Source organism: Meles meles, chromosome 8, assembly GCF_922984935.1.
Source record: "Meles meles chromosome 8, mMelMel3.1 paternal haplotype, whole genome shotgun sequence".
NCBI lineage: Eukaryota > Metazoa > Chordata > Mammalia > Carnivora > Mustelidae > Meles > Meles meles.
In genome coordinates this window covers 94,398,710-94,415,361 of record NC_060073.1, presented here as the reverse complement: position 1 = coordinate 94,415,361, position 16,652 = coordinate 94,398,710, and the positions used below count along the sequence as shown (strand labels likewise).

Sequence of the window (16,652 nt, the reverse complement as noted above, 5' to 3'; positions counted from 1 at the left end):
ACATGACTCTGGATCCCTGGGTCATGAGTTCGAACCCCAGCCTGGGCGCAGAATTTGCATGCATATATACATACATAATATATACATACATACATAAATACTCTGTCTCTCCCACCACAAATGGCAGCATATTATCAATTCTATACAAAGTAACATCTCTGCTGAGCCATGTTTATTCTACAAAACACCATACCTTCTACATTGTTCCCTATCTGTATTTCATTTCCTCCCACAGCATCATTTCACTGTGTATACATACACACTAATTTATTTAATCTCCTGTGGATAAACATTTAGGTTATTTCTAGTCTTTTCCTATTACAAGCAACACTGTGATGAATAACTTGGAGGCCATTTTACATGTTAGTATCTTGAATTCTTTTGAAGTCTCTAAGGGAAGATGTCAAATCACTTAGAGCCACCATCTGACTGGTGGGTCATTATTAGTTCTCAAACTCCAACAGCGGCACCCACCTCCCTGTGCCTAGTGCATGAGGGCATAGGGGATACACAGGGAGAAGTGTTCTGACCTGTGAAAACACAGCAGTCAGTCCAAAGCACAGTGGTTAAGAGCTTGGGCTCTGGGGGTGCCTGGGCAGCTCAGTCTTTGTTAAGTGTCTGTCTTCAGCTCAGGTCATGATCTCCAGGTCCTGGGATGAAGCCCTGCCTTGGGCTCCCAGCTCAGCGGGGCCTCTTCTTCTCCCTCACTCTGTCTCACCCCCGGCTTGTGCTCGCTCTGTCCCCCTCTCTCTCAAGTGAATAAATAAAACCTTAAAAAAAAGAAAAAACAAAAAGAGTTTGGTCTCTGGACCTGGATTTGGGTAGCAATTCTGAAATATAACTGGCCTCGCGCAAAACACAGATGTTCTCTAAATTCCTGTTCCTTCTCTAGAAAATGGGGATCATAAGCTTATTGAGAGACTGGCATGAAATAATGCATGTGAGGTGCTTAGTACAACGGCTGTTACGTAACAAACACTCACATATTAGCTTTTTAAAAAAGGTATCAATCACATTGCATTTTTGTGTCAAATTGGCTCTCCATCTCAACTCTAAGTTCCTACAGGCCAAGGAATGTGTGTGCTCACAAAAGTAACTCTAGATCCGGCACGTGGCAAGTACTCAGTAACTTGTAGGGAGTGTTTAAAAAGCTATCACAGGGGTGCCCGGGTGGCTCAGTCAGTGAAGTGTCTGCCTTTGGCTCAGGTCATGATCCCAGGGTTCTCAGATGAGTCTCACATCAGGATCCCTGATCCACCGGGAGTCTGCCCCTCCCTCTGCCCCTGAACCCGCTCACTCTCTCAAACTCTTTCTCTCAAATAAAAAAATAAAATCTTAAAAAGAAAAAAAAAGCTATCACAGTAGCCAAGGTAAAAGAGGACACCTAATGCCAACTGGATGCTCAGGGCTGGTCTCCGAGAGGAGGACACCTGAAGGAAGGTAGGAGCGAGTAAGTAGAAACAGGAAGGAATGGGACATTTGCCTCCAGACTGAAATACCCTGTTTCTAATCTTTCCCAAATAAGGACATAGACACTACATCTGGCATAAAATACCAGTAAACCATAGAAGACAAGATTAAAGAGAAGAAAAAAGGAGATAACTACTTAGCAGATGTGGAACAAAACAACAGAACGTTAATCTACACATAGGAAAGTTTGCAAGAAACGTTTAAGAATCAGGATGTGAAATACCGCCCAGTCACAGCTCTCAAAAATTCTAGAATACTGGGGTGCCTGGGTGGCTCAGATGTTAAGCATCTGCCTTTGGCTCAGCTCATGGTCCTGGAGTCCTGGGATCGAGCCCAGGTTCCTTGCCCATCGGGAAGCTTGCTTCTCCCTCTGCCCCTCCCCCTGCTTGTGTTCCCTCTCTGGTTGTCTCTATCAAATAAATAAAATCTTTAAAAAAAATTTTTTTTAGAATACCATTAGCAAATAAAGAAACCCAAGATGGTTTTCTTTAATTTAAAATTAAAAGAAAATTTAATTTCTTTAATTTGGATAGTGTCTGGGATCCAAAGCAGTGCTACCGATTATCCACTTGGTAGTTCTTGAAGATATAGTTATAAAACCTATTGAGTTTCTCTCCCTATGAAACTACTTAAAACAGGGGCGCCTGGGTGGCTCAGTGGATTAAGCCGCTGCCTTTGGCTCAGGTCATGATCTCAGGGTCCTGGGATCGAGCCCCGCATTGGGTTCTCTGCTCCGCAGCGAGCCTGCTTCCTCCTCTCTCTCTGCCTGCCTCTCTGCCTACTTGTGATCGCTCTTTCTGTCAAATAAATAAATAAAATCTTAAAAAAAAAAAAAAAGAAACTACTTAAAACACCAGTGTGACATTCCGCAATTATTTATTTAATAAATTGCTCAAGAAAACTCAAGTCTAAGGGCCACCTGGCTGGTTCAGTCAGTAGAGAATATGACTCTTGATCTTGGGGTTGTGAGTTTGACCATCCCCCCCAATGGGTATAGAAGTTGCTTAAAAATGAAATCCTTACTGGGGTGCCTGGGTGGCGCAGTAAGGTAAGACTCTTGATTTCAGCTCAGGACATGATCTCAAGATCATGAGATAGAGCTCCGCACGAGGACTCTGCACTCAGCGGGGAGTCTGCGGTCTCCCTCTCTCTCTACCCCCACCCCCACAACCAACTATGCCACCCAGGCACTCCTAAATAAGTCACTTTATATCCTCCAGCATCGGTATCCCTGTTGTAAAATAAGAGGGTAGAGTGGTGGGTGCCTGGGTGGTTCAGTCAGTTAAGCGTCCATCCCCTGGTTTCAGCTCAGGTCGTGAACTCAGGTTGTGAGATCGAGCCCCCTGTCCAGCTCCTTGCACAGTCTGCTTGGGATTCTCTCCCTTTCTCTCCCTCTCTGTCCCTCTCTGTGCTCTCTCAAATAAATAAATTAAAAAAAAAAAAAAAAGAGAGAGAGAGAGTGTAAAGTGGTTTCTAAAGTCTAGTTCTGCCTTAAGCCTAGAGAGGAAGCTGCAGAGAACAGAAGCAAATCTGCAGAATCTCAGCTAAACACCCCGGCTCCCAGATGGGCTCCACCGCTCACTAGTGTATAACTTTGGCCAAATCACTTATTCTCTGAGTCCTCAACATCATCATAGAAAATGGAGACAGTAATTACCTCCCAGAGTTACTGTAGGGATTACCTGATATATGGAGAAATTCTAGGCACAAGATCTAACACGAAGTAGTATTCAAATATGTCAACTTTTGTATTTTACAGATGAGCTATCTGCACATCACAATTTTCGAAACATTTCATATTGATCACATATAAATGCCCTGTACACAAGCTTCCTTTATAGTAAGGCTTATCACATTGGCTTCCTTTTTTGTTTATTTTTAACTGCACAATTCACAGAGTCCTGCTGATCTTGATTTACAGGGGATGAGGAAAATGAGTCCAGAAACCACCCTAGAGTTGTCCAACAGGCTGGTGCTGACACACTCTCTCGGCTACGGACAGACGTCCTTCAACTCCTACCGTCCTTCAACTCCTACCGTCCTTCAACTCCTACCGTCCTTCAACTCCTACAGCTTTGCCTCTTCCACCGTGAACCACAAACTGCAGCTTGTCTAGAAAATGCTCACCCATCCTCCCTGCTTCTATCCCGTGTCCAAAATGTTACAGACTCCACTTCTAGGAAAAGAAGGACATGACTGCTTTTCTATCTTCTCTTTAAGGGCTTTATTCAACAAATATTTATTAAGTACTTAGTATATGCCATGCTGTTCTAGGTCCTAAAAAAATCAGTATATATAAAAAAAAAAAAAAAATCCTTGCTTCCTTGAAGCTTCTAGTCTATTTTTTCTGGGATAATGTTGTATAGATGGAAGTATGACCTTTAGAAGCAGACAAATCTGGATTCTACTCTCCCAAATCTACCATGTGCTTCATAGCTATGATGTTAGTAAGAAACACACTAAACTCCAGTCTCCTTGTGAAAATCCAAATTATCGGCCCAGCACGGATGCCGTTGGAATTAACAATCTGTATTTTGTCAGGCCTATAATGCATTCTTTTTTCACATTTTAAACATTTCTGAACTAGGGATCTATTTTATAACTGTGGTGTCCTGTGGTTACTGTCCTCAAGGTGTCAGTCAGGACGTGGATGCCACTGCCCGTTGTGTGTGACCTTGAGCACAGCCATTTATTAGTTTTGTCCTTGCTTCACTGAGTCATGCATATTGTCAACACTGGACACCCTGAGTCTAACTGCCATTTTAAACGTCTTCAAGGAGATTACACTATAATTTGGCATTAGAAGTGAAAGTCATGGGAACAGCAGTTGAGCATAAATCTGATTAGGGAAGCAAATATCCATCACTGGGAAAATAACCTTAACAAGCAAAGGACCTGGGTATGGAAGACGGTGATACAGAGGAAGCTGCCATATGTACTGTCATTAACGAGATACAAGGAAAGATTAGCCTGCCACAGGTCGAGTGAAAAAACATCAGGATCAAAACTCCCAGAATAGGTACTAGCTGCTTGGCGGAGATTCCTGGAGACAGCAACATGACCTCTTTTAAGAGACACTGAAACACCAACACTCTTTTTTGTTTGTTTTTTAAAGATTCATTTATTTGAGACAGAGAGAGAGCATTAGGGAGGCGTAGGGAAGGGTAAAGGGAGAGGGGAGAAGCAGACTTCCCACTGAGCAAGAAGCCCAGTGTGGGGCTTGATCCCAAGACCCTGAGATCATGACCTGGGCCAAAGACCGACTGAAGCCACCCAGGTGCCCCAAGAAACACTGCATCACCAACACTCTTGGTGGCACAGAAATAAGTCAAAAGTGATTCTGAAGAGTCAGACTCTGAAAGTGATAAAATTTGGGAAATACCTTAATTGATTTATTTCACTTACATTTTCCCTTTTATGTGTGCATAGAGTGATGTGATAAAAATCTATGTCTAAATAAATCTAAAAGAGCTCTTTCAAGAAGTATATAATAAAAATTCTAAGTGGCAAAGCACTTGTATCAGAGTTTAACTGGCAAGGCCTTTTCTTTTGTAACAATACATAAAGCAATTATGTATCTTACCACTATCTCAGATTCAGTAAAACCTGGTAATACTTGGGATACATAGCATAATGACGAATATTCAAGAAATGGTAGCCATTTTTTTCAGGCTTTGTGAGAACATCAGATACACAAAAAGGTGAGTAAAAACCCTGCGCCTGCAGAACTCGCAGTCTGGTTGGGGAGATGGACAGCCCACTTCCCAGGTCACTCCAGGTGACACCTGCATGAGAAGAGTGACAGAGCTGGAAAGTAAGAGGAAGGAAGAAGGAAAGATAAATGCAGACTTTTCCAGCCAGTTCACCAATCCGGTTCGCTCTACACAGAACAATGGAGTGTCCCTGTGCACCCAGACTCCCCAAATGCCTGCCCTCCTCCTGGTTCCTGCAGTTCCCAACACACTGCCCACCTCTGAGCCATAGCCCTCATCATCCACCAGCCTGGTTCCCACCAGCCCTGGGCCTACAGTGCTGAAGGAAGCCACTCCTCTAAAACCACCCAGGATTCAACGTTGACAAGCTCTTCCGTCATCACCTGCACGTAGAGGTGGAAAACAAGGCCCAGACCTGCCTTCAAAGGTAGATGCGTACCCCAGAAAACAGTTTGAGCTATAAATATAATTTCCCTATAAAATGCTGTTATAGGGGCAACTGGGTGGCTCATTCGGTTAAATGTCTGCCTTCGGCTCAGGTCATGATCCCAGGATCCTGGGATCGAGCCCATGTCTGGCTCCCCACTCAGTGATAGAGTCTGCATCTCCATTTTCCTCTGCCCTTCATCACCACTCATGCTCTCTCTCTCACTTTCTCTCTCACATAAATAAATAAAATCTCAAAAAAAAAAAAAAGATTATAGGGAATCCAATTCTAGGACATGGAATAACAAAATTTCAGAACAAGAAGAGAAATTCCAGGCCCGTGGTCCCAAATATGTGTCGGAGACAGCTCCAGAAATCAATGTTCTTAGATTCGTTCATACCACAGAATAATGATAGCTGATATTTGTAAAGTCCTTACTATGTGCTAGGCATATTCTAAATACTTTTGGATGCACTGATTCATTTCATGCCCACGATAACCTATGAAGTAGTTTTGTTACTCATTACCTGCACTGCACAGGTGAGGAACAGAGAGAGGGGGAGGTTCGGTGACTTGTCCGGGGAACTGAGCTCGTCAGTCAGTCACAGAGCTGCGGTCCCAGCCTGAGGGTGGGGCTGCCGAGTCCGTGTGTTTGGCCACTATTCTACACTGCTTCTCATCCCGCAAACTGCAAACACTTCCCCTGTGTTATGATTCGGCACCAATAATTCCATTATGTGAGCTATATAAAAAAATCACATCCAACCTCACTTTATAATTTTCTCAAAAACTATCAAACTGAGCAGACTAGATATTCCCAAGCTTTCCACTTTTTTTTTTTTTTCTGGCCACTTGTTCAGTTGCCACCTCCTGGCGCTGGCTAAGATGATTGGCAGCAATAGCAACAAAGGGTTAATGACATTTCAGGTGGTAAAAGTCAAATGTAAGAAAATTCTATACTTTATTTATTTATTTTTAAAGATTTTATTTATTTATTTGACAGAGAGAGAGATCACAAGTAGGCAAAGAGGCAGGCAGAGAGAGAGGAGGAAGCAGGCTCCCTGCAGAGCAGAGAGCCCGATGCGGGGCTCGATCCCAGGACCCTGAGATCACGACCTGAGCCAAAGGCAGTGGCTTAATCCACTGAGCCACCCAGGCGCCCTATACTTTATTTTTATTTAAATAAAAGAACACCTTGGTGTGGCTGTAGAACACTATGGGGGGGGGGGGTGTGCGGTTGAGAACCAGTCATCTGGAGCAAGTTCTATTTTATACATGACAAAGTCACCAACCAGAGAGAGAAAGCGAATCACTTCAAGTCACGCAGCAAGTACAGACAGCACAGAAGTCAGGCCTGAGACTTGTCAGCGCTCTCACCCCTCCACCACACTGGGAGGACAGTGGGAAGGATTTACAGGCTTTAAAGCAGAATTTCTTACATTGCCTAAAGCTGTTTGTCTTAGCTTTCCTCTTTTTCCCTTAAGTTTATTGTCCTTGACTTCCCAGCTAAACCATCCCAGTACAGTAAAGAGGAGTACAAGACAGAAAGCAATTTAAGGATGGATTATACTCCAAACGCTAAGAATTTAAATTGGTGGATAATGCTTTGTATATTTCCTTTAAAGTTATGTTGCACACGATATTTTGATTCCCTGGATAATAAAAAAGTATATTTTACTAATAATTCAATTAAAATAAAATAAATTTAGCTGAAATAAAAACTTAAGGAACCATCTGTTATGAGTCAGTGATTAAACAAAGCTAGAAAATAAAACTAAATGTTTTAAGGAAAATCAGTGACCTCTTTACATAATAACTTCATCAAACTGCTTTTCAGTTCTATAATTCAATTTTATATATCTTTTCAGTTCTTAATCTACAATTAAGATTAAATGATATTTTTAAAATCATGGTACTTGAAAAAAATACAGATTTAAAGAGAATAAAATAGAAGTTAAATAAAGACACCTGTGAATATATAAGACAATGAAAAAGGACTTAGGCTGCCTCCATTTTGACCTTAAGCTTTCTGTTGGGTTCTTCATTCCAGCAAGTCTCTGGGCTCAGGCAGAAGACCCTGCAGGCAAAATTACCCCCTCAAGCAATAAGGACTACCCTGAGCCAGCAAGACCCCACAGGACTGACCCCAAGACAATGACTGACCTGACCGTCACTGCCCACCCCCACTTAGCCACTCACCTTTGCCTCACATCTTCCTTATATAAACCTGAACTATTTCAGCACTTTGGAGACAGTGTTTGAGATGCTAGTCTGCCATCTTCCCCGTGTTGGACTCACTGAAATAAATTCCTTTGTTTCCCCACCACTTGCTTCTCTGCCTTTGGATTTTGTCAGCAGCCAGCAGTGGAAACCCGTCTGTCTGGGACCCCCAGACCCAGCTGCTCTATAGCCCTAGGCACCAGCTACAATGAGACATCCAGATATAGCACTTCTAAACGTTTAGAGCTTGGTGGGACAAGCATTTTTTTTTTTAAAGATTTTATTTATTTATTTGACAGATAGAGATCACAAGTAGGGAGAGAGGCAGGCATAGAGAGAGAGGAGGAAGCAGGCTCCCTGCCAAGCAGAGAGCCCAATGTGGAACTCAATCCCAGGACCCTAGGATCATGACCTGAGCGAAAGGCAGAGGCTTTAACCCACTGAGCCACCCAGGCGCCCCGGGACAAGCATTTTTTATGTTTAACTTGACCCTGAACTACAACACCCCCTCTGCCCTTGAGCTAGAAAGAGAGGCACTCAGGCCAAGGCAGCAGGTCAAGGCCCAGAAGCCGAAGCCACACCTCTGGCTTCCAGTCCTGGCTCCACCCTTCACAAACGGTTAACCCTGTACAAATGACCTAACCTCTCTCTGGCTCAGTGTCATCCAGTGTAACATGGCAACAGGAATAGGATCTTCTTCATAGAGGTGTAAAGAGGATTAAGTGAGTTAATATTTGCAAAATGCTTAGAACACTTGACTACAGTAAACACTTTAGAAGTTAAATAAGAGAAATAATCATTGGAGTGAATTTTGAGCCATAAATTGAAAATGGTACAGCAAGAAGACATTAACTAGGGGAAAGAGGGAAGGGAATAAGAAAGGCCAGAAAAAAAGACAAGAGGAAAGCAACAAGGATGCAGAAGAAAATCAAAGTATCCCAGAAGAGACTGGGTGGAAAGGAGGCAGGAGCAGCAAAGGAAATAACAGGGTGGAGGTGAAGAGAAGTCTAAGAATAAGTAAACAACAAAGTAGACAGGGGAGTGGGGCAGAGAAGACAGATAAAAAAGTCCAGGAGGAAAAAAAAAGAATCTGATTGTTCTGAGGTAACAGGATAAGAATTTGTAGTGAAAGCAGAACAGGAGATTATTCCCTGATAAAGATTTCCTAAGGTAAAAGAAACATAGCATTTACAGTTGGGTTGGGGGAGGAGACACATGATAGGCTCCCACCATTCTCCGTCTAGTTGGGACAATGACCTTTACAGACAAATGAGATCCTGATTAGGTGCCCAGAACACTGCTCTAAAAAATGCCAGAGATGCCATCAACAGATGAAAAGATAAATGCAATGTGGTCTATACAAAGAATGAAATATTACTTGGCTTTAAAAAGGAAGGAAATTGAAATAAAAATAAAATAGAGGCAGTCGTTAAGCATCTGCCTTCCGCTCAGGTCATGATCCCAAGGGTCCTGGAATCCATCCCGGCATTGGGCTCCCTGCTCAGCAGGAAGCCTGCTTCTCCCTCTCCTACTCCCCCTACGTGTGTTCCCTCTCTTACCATCTCTCTCTCTGTCAAATAAATAAAATATTTAAAAAATAATAAATTTTTTTTAAAAAATGAAAAGTAAGTAAATTCTGGCAGATGCTCTCAAGAGAGACCTGAGGGACCTTAAAAACATGAAGCTACGTGAAATAAACCAGGCACAAAAGGACAGCTATTGTAGTCCTCCGCTTCCGTAAGAAACCTAGAGTAATCCTACGCATAGACAGAGGAAGTAGAACAGAGGTTCCCGGGGCCTGGGCGCCGTTATTGTTTAATGCGTAAAGTATTAATTGAATGATGAAAAAGTTCTGAAAATCAATAATGGTGATGGTTGTACAACACTGTGAATGTACTTATTAACATTGAATGGTACGCTTAAAATGGTTAAACGGTAGATCTTATTTTATTATATTTTACCACAAAAACAAGTAAAAAATTAAAATTAAAATATGGCATAGATGGCCACAGTGGAAATGCAGTGCTGCCGGGGTGGACCTGGAACTTGGCTGGTGCCCTTTTCCACGCAGACCATGAAGAAAGCCCATCACTCAGGGCCCCTACTCCTCCCTTTCAAAATGAACCCTGCCCTGGGCCCTCCACCGACCGGGCCTGCCTCTGCCCAGCCAGCAGTGAACCTGCCCCTGAGCGAGCGTAGCAATCACTCCCAGCTCAGGTCAAAGGGGCTGACCTCCAACTCACCCCTGTCGGGAATCCCTGACAGCCAGTCTGCCCAAGGCTGCTACCCGTACAGCGCCTATCAAAGTCTCTGGCCCACGGCAGGTGAACAATAAACAGCCGCGATTGCTTTTTTCTCTCCCCAAAGACTGACCAACTGACTGGTCTAAGATTTGACAGAGCAAGAGAGAGAGAGCGCGAGCGAGCACAGGAGCAGGGGGAAGCGGCAAAGGGAGAGGGAGAAGCAGACGCCCCACTGGGCAGAGAGCCGAGGAGACCTGGGTTTCGAGCCCAGTGATGAGGGAGCAGAAGGCAAGCAGAGGCGAAAGAAAGCACCAGCTGACTCCCACCCCCGGCCCCGCCCCCAGCCGCTGCTCCAGGGTGGGATCCGTGATACTCCTCCGGGAAACTTTCAACTATCTTTCTGTGAGCGCTTCCCTAGAGGGAAAAACAACCACAGCTTGATAAAAGCCAGTCCTCCAGTACTTCTTTAGCATATGAAAGTCCCTTTGGACACCTCCCTTCGTCCTTTCCTACCCTAGCCCCACAGTATATAATCAGCCCTTAAAGCTCACAACCCCAGCAAAGGTTTTCTTTCTGCCCAGAGATCCTGTTCTGAGCTGTAATAAAATCACCTTTCTGCACCGGAGATGTCTTAAGAATTCTTTCTTGGCCGTCCGCTCCTGACCTTACCACCCGTGCCCAGCACCCAGAGATCATGACCTGAGCCGGAGGCAGACGCTTAACCAACTGAGCCCCCCAGGCGTCCTAGCAGTGATGCTATTCCTGCCCATGTCCAGTCAAACCTCAGTCTCATTCTTGCCACTTTGGTACAAATAACCTGCCTGACATAAGGGACCTCCAGGACTGTTTTTTCAGGGAGAGCAGGGTGGCCAGGTGAGAGGGTACAAAGGAAGACCTTAGTCCAGTTCAGTTTCCTGTCAACGGCCCGTCAGCACAAGTCACTCCGTGGACCTATTTGAACTGCTCCTTTTTGCCCCATCTCCTAATTTCCTAGCTCATAAACTCCCAGGCTCTGGTTCTGGATTTATCTCTTGGATCTCTGACTCCTGACCGGATTTGTCTTGGGTCTTACACCGTATTTTTTAATGCAAGGACTGGGAAATCCCCTATCCCACCAGCCACATGGGTGTCTACAGTTAACCACTGCCTTCTGGTTCTGCCACAGCCCCCTTGGGTGTGGCCAAGGAACAGCAGTGTGCATGGGGCCAATCATGGGGACAAGCTATATGGACAGCTACACGTGTTGAATGCCTTCCATGTGCCAGTCACTGGTCTAAGCAATTAACACTTAGAAATGCACATTCATTTACTGTCACAACAACCAAATGAAGTTGGTTTTGTTTTTTTTTTTAAGATTTTATTTATTTATTTGACAGACAAAGATCACAAGTAGGCAGAGAGAGAGAAGAGGAAGCAGGCTCCCCACCGAGCCCACTGAGCAGAGAGTCCGATGCGGGGCTCAATCCCAGGACGCTGGGATCATGACCTGAGTGAAGGCAGAGGCTTTAACCCACTGAGCCACCCATGCGCCCCCAAATGAAGTTGTCTAAAACCTATATCTTTGGGGCACCTGGGTGGCTCAGTTAGATAAGCATCCGTCTCTTGATTTCAGCTCAAGTCATGATCTCAGAGTTGTAAGATCGAGCCCCATGTTAGATTCTGCTCCAGCGTGGAGCCTGCCTTAGCTCTCTCTCTCTCCCTCTGTCCCTGCCCCCACTCACACGCATGCTCTCTTTCTCCCTCTCAAAATAAATAAAACGTGTATCCTCACAATTCAGAAAACAATAGTACAGAATCACAAAGGAGTGTCCCAAACAGCAGCTAACCACTTCATGACTGAGATGTAATACAAAATTTGAAAGCTACAAAATTAGGCCAGTGAAATAAAAATAAAGGGCTCCTATTATGCTCACTCATTTGCAATGGCAAGTAGAAATTTCACATTTAACTGATTTCTGGACAAAACAGTTTTCGAACTCAGAAGAAAGGACAAAAAAACACTGGACTCAGCTCTTAAAGATGAACAGGAATTGGTGGCAGAAGTAGCAATGGACGAATAACAAAATTCTAGAAATTTCAGCACAAATTCCCAATTCTTGCTGAAAAGAGGAAGCCTAAATAATCCGTCACGTAAGTTTCTCAATTTTGAAAATTCACAACAAATTGGTAACACTGAGAAAAACTGGAAATGAGACGCTTAAATAATACTACAACCTTGCCTAGCAAGGTGATCCAAGTGCCCTGGCAGATGCCATTGATTTGCTCTCCATCTCAACTGTGAGGAGGCGAAGGCAGCGTTGCCCTCCATTTCACAAGGTAGATGTAACCTGCCCAGGTGTGGGTCTGCCCAGCCTGAACTCCCTCCATTGGCCAACCCTGGGCACCATCCTAGCGTGTCCCTCTGCCCCAGGCTAAAGAGCTACTGGAAACCCACAAGTGAGGGCGGAGTCAGAGGATGAAAATATTATTTTTAACTCTACAAGTAAAATAAACACAGTTTTAATTGGGGAAAATACGCCTATGAAACTAAAGGTTTCTGAGAGAGTAAATCGTCAGGGAAACCAGACTTTCATAAAAGCTTTCAACGAATTTATAAAATAATAACAATAAGCCTTTGACTAGTTTCCAAATTTAAAAAGTGCTTTTCATTAAGCTGTTATGGATTCGGAATATTTCCATATAAACAGAGAGGTGTCAGGGTAATGATAAAAAAATGAGAAAGTGATAACAATAGAGTCCTCCAGGTATTTCTACTGATGTCGTTCAGTTAAAATTTGCTATGTGGCTTGTTTGTTTTTTTTAAGGTTTTATTTATTTATTTGACAGACAGAGATCACAAGTAGACAGAGAGGCAGGCAGAGAGAGAGATGGAGAAGCAGGCTCCCTGCTGAGTAGAGAGCCTGACACGGGGCTTGATCCCGGGACCCTGGGATCATGACCTGAGCCGAAGGCAGAGGCTTTAACCCACTGAGCCACCCAGGCGCCCCTATGTGGTTTTTGTTTGTTTGTTTTTTTAAGATTTTGTTTATTTATTTGACAGAGAGAGAGAGATCAGAAGTAGGCAGAGAAGCAGGCAGAGAGAGGGGGAAGCAGGCTCCCTGCTGAGCAGAGAGCCCAGTGCAGGGCTCGATGCCAGGACCTTGAGCTCACGACCTGAGCCCAAGGCAGAGGCTTATTACCCCACTGAGTCATCCAGCCACCCCAACATTCGCTATGTGTTAACAGTGAAGCAAACAATGAAATGTTCAAGATTGCAGAAAAATTCCCCCAGATAAAAAATTGTTTAATTGTTTGGTTGGTTGGTTGATTGATTTTAAGTAGGATCCATGCCCAACACAGGGCTTGAACTTACTACCCTGAAATTAAGAGTCACATCCCGTACTGACTGAGCTGGCCAGGCACCTCACCAGATAACACTTTAAGCCACTGGGGAAAAAAAGCAAACAGAAAAAACTTTAGAAACTCAGCAAGTGAGCAGACAATGGCAGAAAATTTTCAGAATAAGCAGCACTTTTAATATGAGAGGACTGACGTGTTACAGACTAAAAACTATTGCAGAATACATCCTAAAGAAATTTTCCTGGGGCGCCTGGGAGGCTCAGTCATTAAGCATCTGCCTTAAGCTCAGGTCACAATCCCAGGGTTGTGGGATCAAGCCCCATATCAGGCTCCTTGCTAGTGGGGATCCTGCTTCTCCCTCTTCCATTCCCTCTGTTTGTGTTCCCTCTCTCACTGTGCTTCTCTCTATCAAATAAATAAAATCTTTAAAAAAAAAAAAAAAAAGAAAAGAAATTTTCCTAATTCATTGCTGGCTATCACCAAAGACAATACTATGTAACCAGAAGAGAACTGAACTAAAGTAAAAAAAAAAAAAAAAAAAAAAAAAAAAAAAAAAAAAATTAGAAAAGAGGACCACAAAAACAAGCAAGGAATGAAGTTGGTGCAAGCAGATCTGAAAAGGGCCCTTTGGCCTTCTTTTCCCACTCCATTTATACGTCCCTTTGCCCTTCTACTCCCACCAGGCACCAAGTCCTCCTCCTTCCTCAAAGAAAAGTAAAACCTAGGGTAAGAGTCTTGTTGGGGGTCTCAGCCGGACAATTCTACATTAAAATCCTTGAGAGTTCAAAAGGAACCACCACTCAATGTGAGTTCTGAAGAATGAGAAACCTTGATGTTTGCCTTTTCCTTTTTACAAAGAATAGCTGGTTGGCTGGTAAAATCAGAGGGCAATTTCAAAGAGAATCTGTCAGGAGTCCTCTGTTCTCCTCTCACAAGATTTTAGAGGGAAACCTCAAAGCAGCAGACTGTATCACAAGCCTATGGAAAAGAGCGCAAATCATTAGCATCCAGCTCCAGGGATGGTCACAGAGTAAATATGGTGGGTCAAAGCACAGAACACCACCGGTGCCTGAAAGCCTCATAGTGTCCTCTCCCACAGGGAATGGCCAGCTTCCCCCACATCCACCTACCCTCTGACAGGCTGCAGAAGGACAGGGCACTCAATCCCATGGGGCTACTCCAGCCTGGTTTGCAGATTGGGTCTGCTCCTTGGTCTGACCTTCTAGAAGTCGCAACAGACTTTGAGGTCTTTCCTGGGGAGCTTCCTCCTTGGTGGGCCCTGGATTCCAGTTTTTGTCTCCCCAGCACTGTGAGGCTACCAAAGTCCCCGCTCTTCTCTTCAGTTACTTTTGCCTCCTTATCCTCTTGACCAGCACAGTTTAGCAGCAAATGCCTCAAGAGGAACACCAGGGCTAATCTCGGGCTCACCTCTCTGTCTTCTTTGCTTCTGGGATGTTGGCCCTCCTATTCTGACTGCCTTCCACTGGGATCTCTGTCTCTTCAGTCCCAAGAGATTACCTAAAGCCCTGCAGGATTCTCGGCCTCTCAGACCTCTCTGTTTTTGTTTAGGCCCTGGTAAGGAAAGCAGGCCTGACGGGGCAAGGGGCAAGGTACTCTGCTAAGTCAAAGATGCTGGTCAAGAAGGACCGAATATCGAGTGATTTCACTTATATGAAATCTGCAGAATGGCACATGAATAGAGACAGGAAGCAGAACACAGATGGGGAATTAAGACAAGAGATACGGAGTCTCTTTTGGGGGTTATGAATATATTCTAGAACTGACTCTGGTGACTGTTGCAGAACTCTATAAAATACACTAAAGCTCTTCAAATGAGTGAATTTATGGTATGTGCATGATGCCTCAATACAGGCATTTTTTTTAAAAGAAAAAAATGGACATTTAAATCAATGCAGAACATCTAGGAAGCAAGCTGGCAATAAACATCAAGAACTTTTCAGTATGCATATTGTATAATATTTATATTATATTATTATACAATTATGGGGTATGTATATATATACACACACACATATATATATATAGTATAAGCATATAAATACTCTCTATATATATTTAAACAACTTGAGAAAGTTCCAGACTCAAGAGGAATTGAGGAATTTTCAGGGTCTAGTGACTGAGAGAGAAAAGTCTCAAACAGGATGAGCCTGTTAAAGGCTTCAAGTAAAAGAATTACAATGCCCAAAGTTTATGAACTGGTTTTATCAGAATCACCTAGGAAGCTAGGCAAAAAAGACAAATTCCGGAGCCTTACCTCTGAGGAATCTTTTTTTTTTTTTTTTTTTAAGTAAGCTCTACACTCAATGTGAAGCTTGAGCTCATGGCCCTGAGATCAAGGGTGGAAAGCTGTACAGACTGAGCCAGCCAGGAACCCCCCTGAGAATTTTGATTCAATCAGCTGCAGATACAGAGGGGAAGAGCAGGCGTCTTTGTTTTTAAATGTCCCCAGGTGGTGCTCCCTTCTGCAGCACAAGTACTAAAATTGGAAAGATACGGAGAAGATGGGCATGGCCCCGCACAAGGATGACATGCACCTTCATGAAGCATTCCTTATTAAAAAAAAAAAAAAAATCAAGTATCCCCAGGTGATTCTGATGTCACCCAGATCAGGCCAACTCTTGGACAACAAGGGAAGAAAAATCTTTTATCATGGCAATAAAACTATTCAGAAAATCATTCTAGAAGTAATATGAGAGACTGCTTATAATGAGGCCAAGACCTGCCTTTTAATAAGCAAGAGTCAGAGCTCTGAATTCTTACTGGGACTTAGTGATATTAATAGACATACATACACAAACTTTCAGTGCTCAAAATCATCACCTTTAAAAAAAAAAGACTTTATCACTGAACAAAACCTTAGCAAGAATCCTGACACCTTTGCTCAAAATATACAACTTACCAGCCTCCCTAATATGCTTGTGGTATTTATGTCAGAATTCTGAAAAGGCTGAGATGATTGTTAATTTAGGTGGTCTTCCTTGCCAACCACATCACTCTCACGAGTCTTTGATTTTCCAGCTTCTCTTCGCCACACGCTAACAAGCAAATCTGTTCCATCCACTTATGAGGAATATTTGAAATAAACTTTGGATGTAAATATGGATTTATGAGGAACATGTGAAGACTGAACGATTGATTTTCAAATGACTCATCAAGTAACATTGAGCGCCCCTGTGTTTCAACTCCAAATAGCTGTAAGCACACTACCCTAGCTCCCTT

At 43.5% G+C, this 16,652-nt stretch overlaps 1 protein-coding gene and 1 non-coding gene across 3 annotated transcripts in view; one reads left to right on the top strand and one right to left on the bottom strand.

Annotated features, from left to right (window-relative positions):
• The window catches only part of PRDM10 (PR/SET domain 10), a 97,880-nt gene that overhangs the window by 66,507 nt on the left and 14,721 nt on the right, over positions 1-16,652 (bottom strand). The window lies entirely within an intron of this gene.
• On the top strand, positions 15,886-15,991 carry LOC123950139. Its single transcript, XR_006820143.1, has one exon. It is a non-coding gene; the product is annotated as a U6 spliceosomal RNA (small nuclear RNA).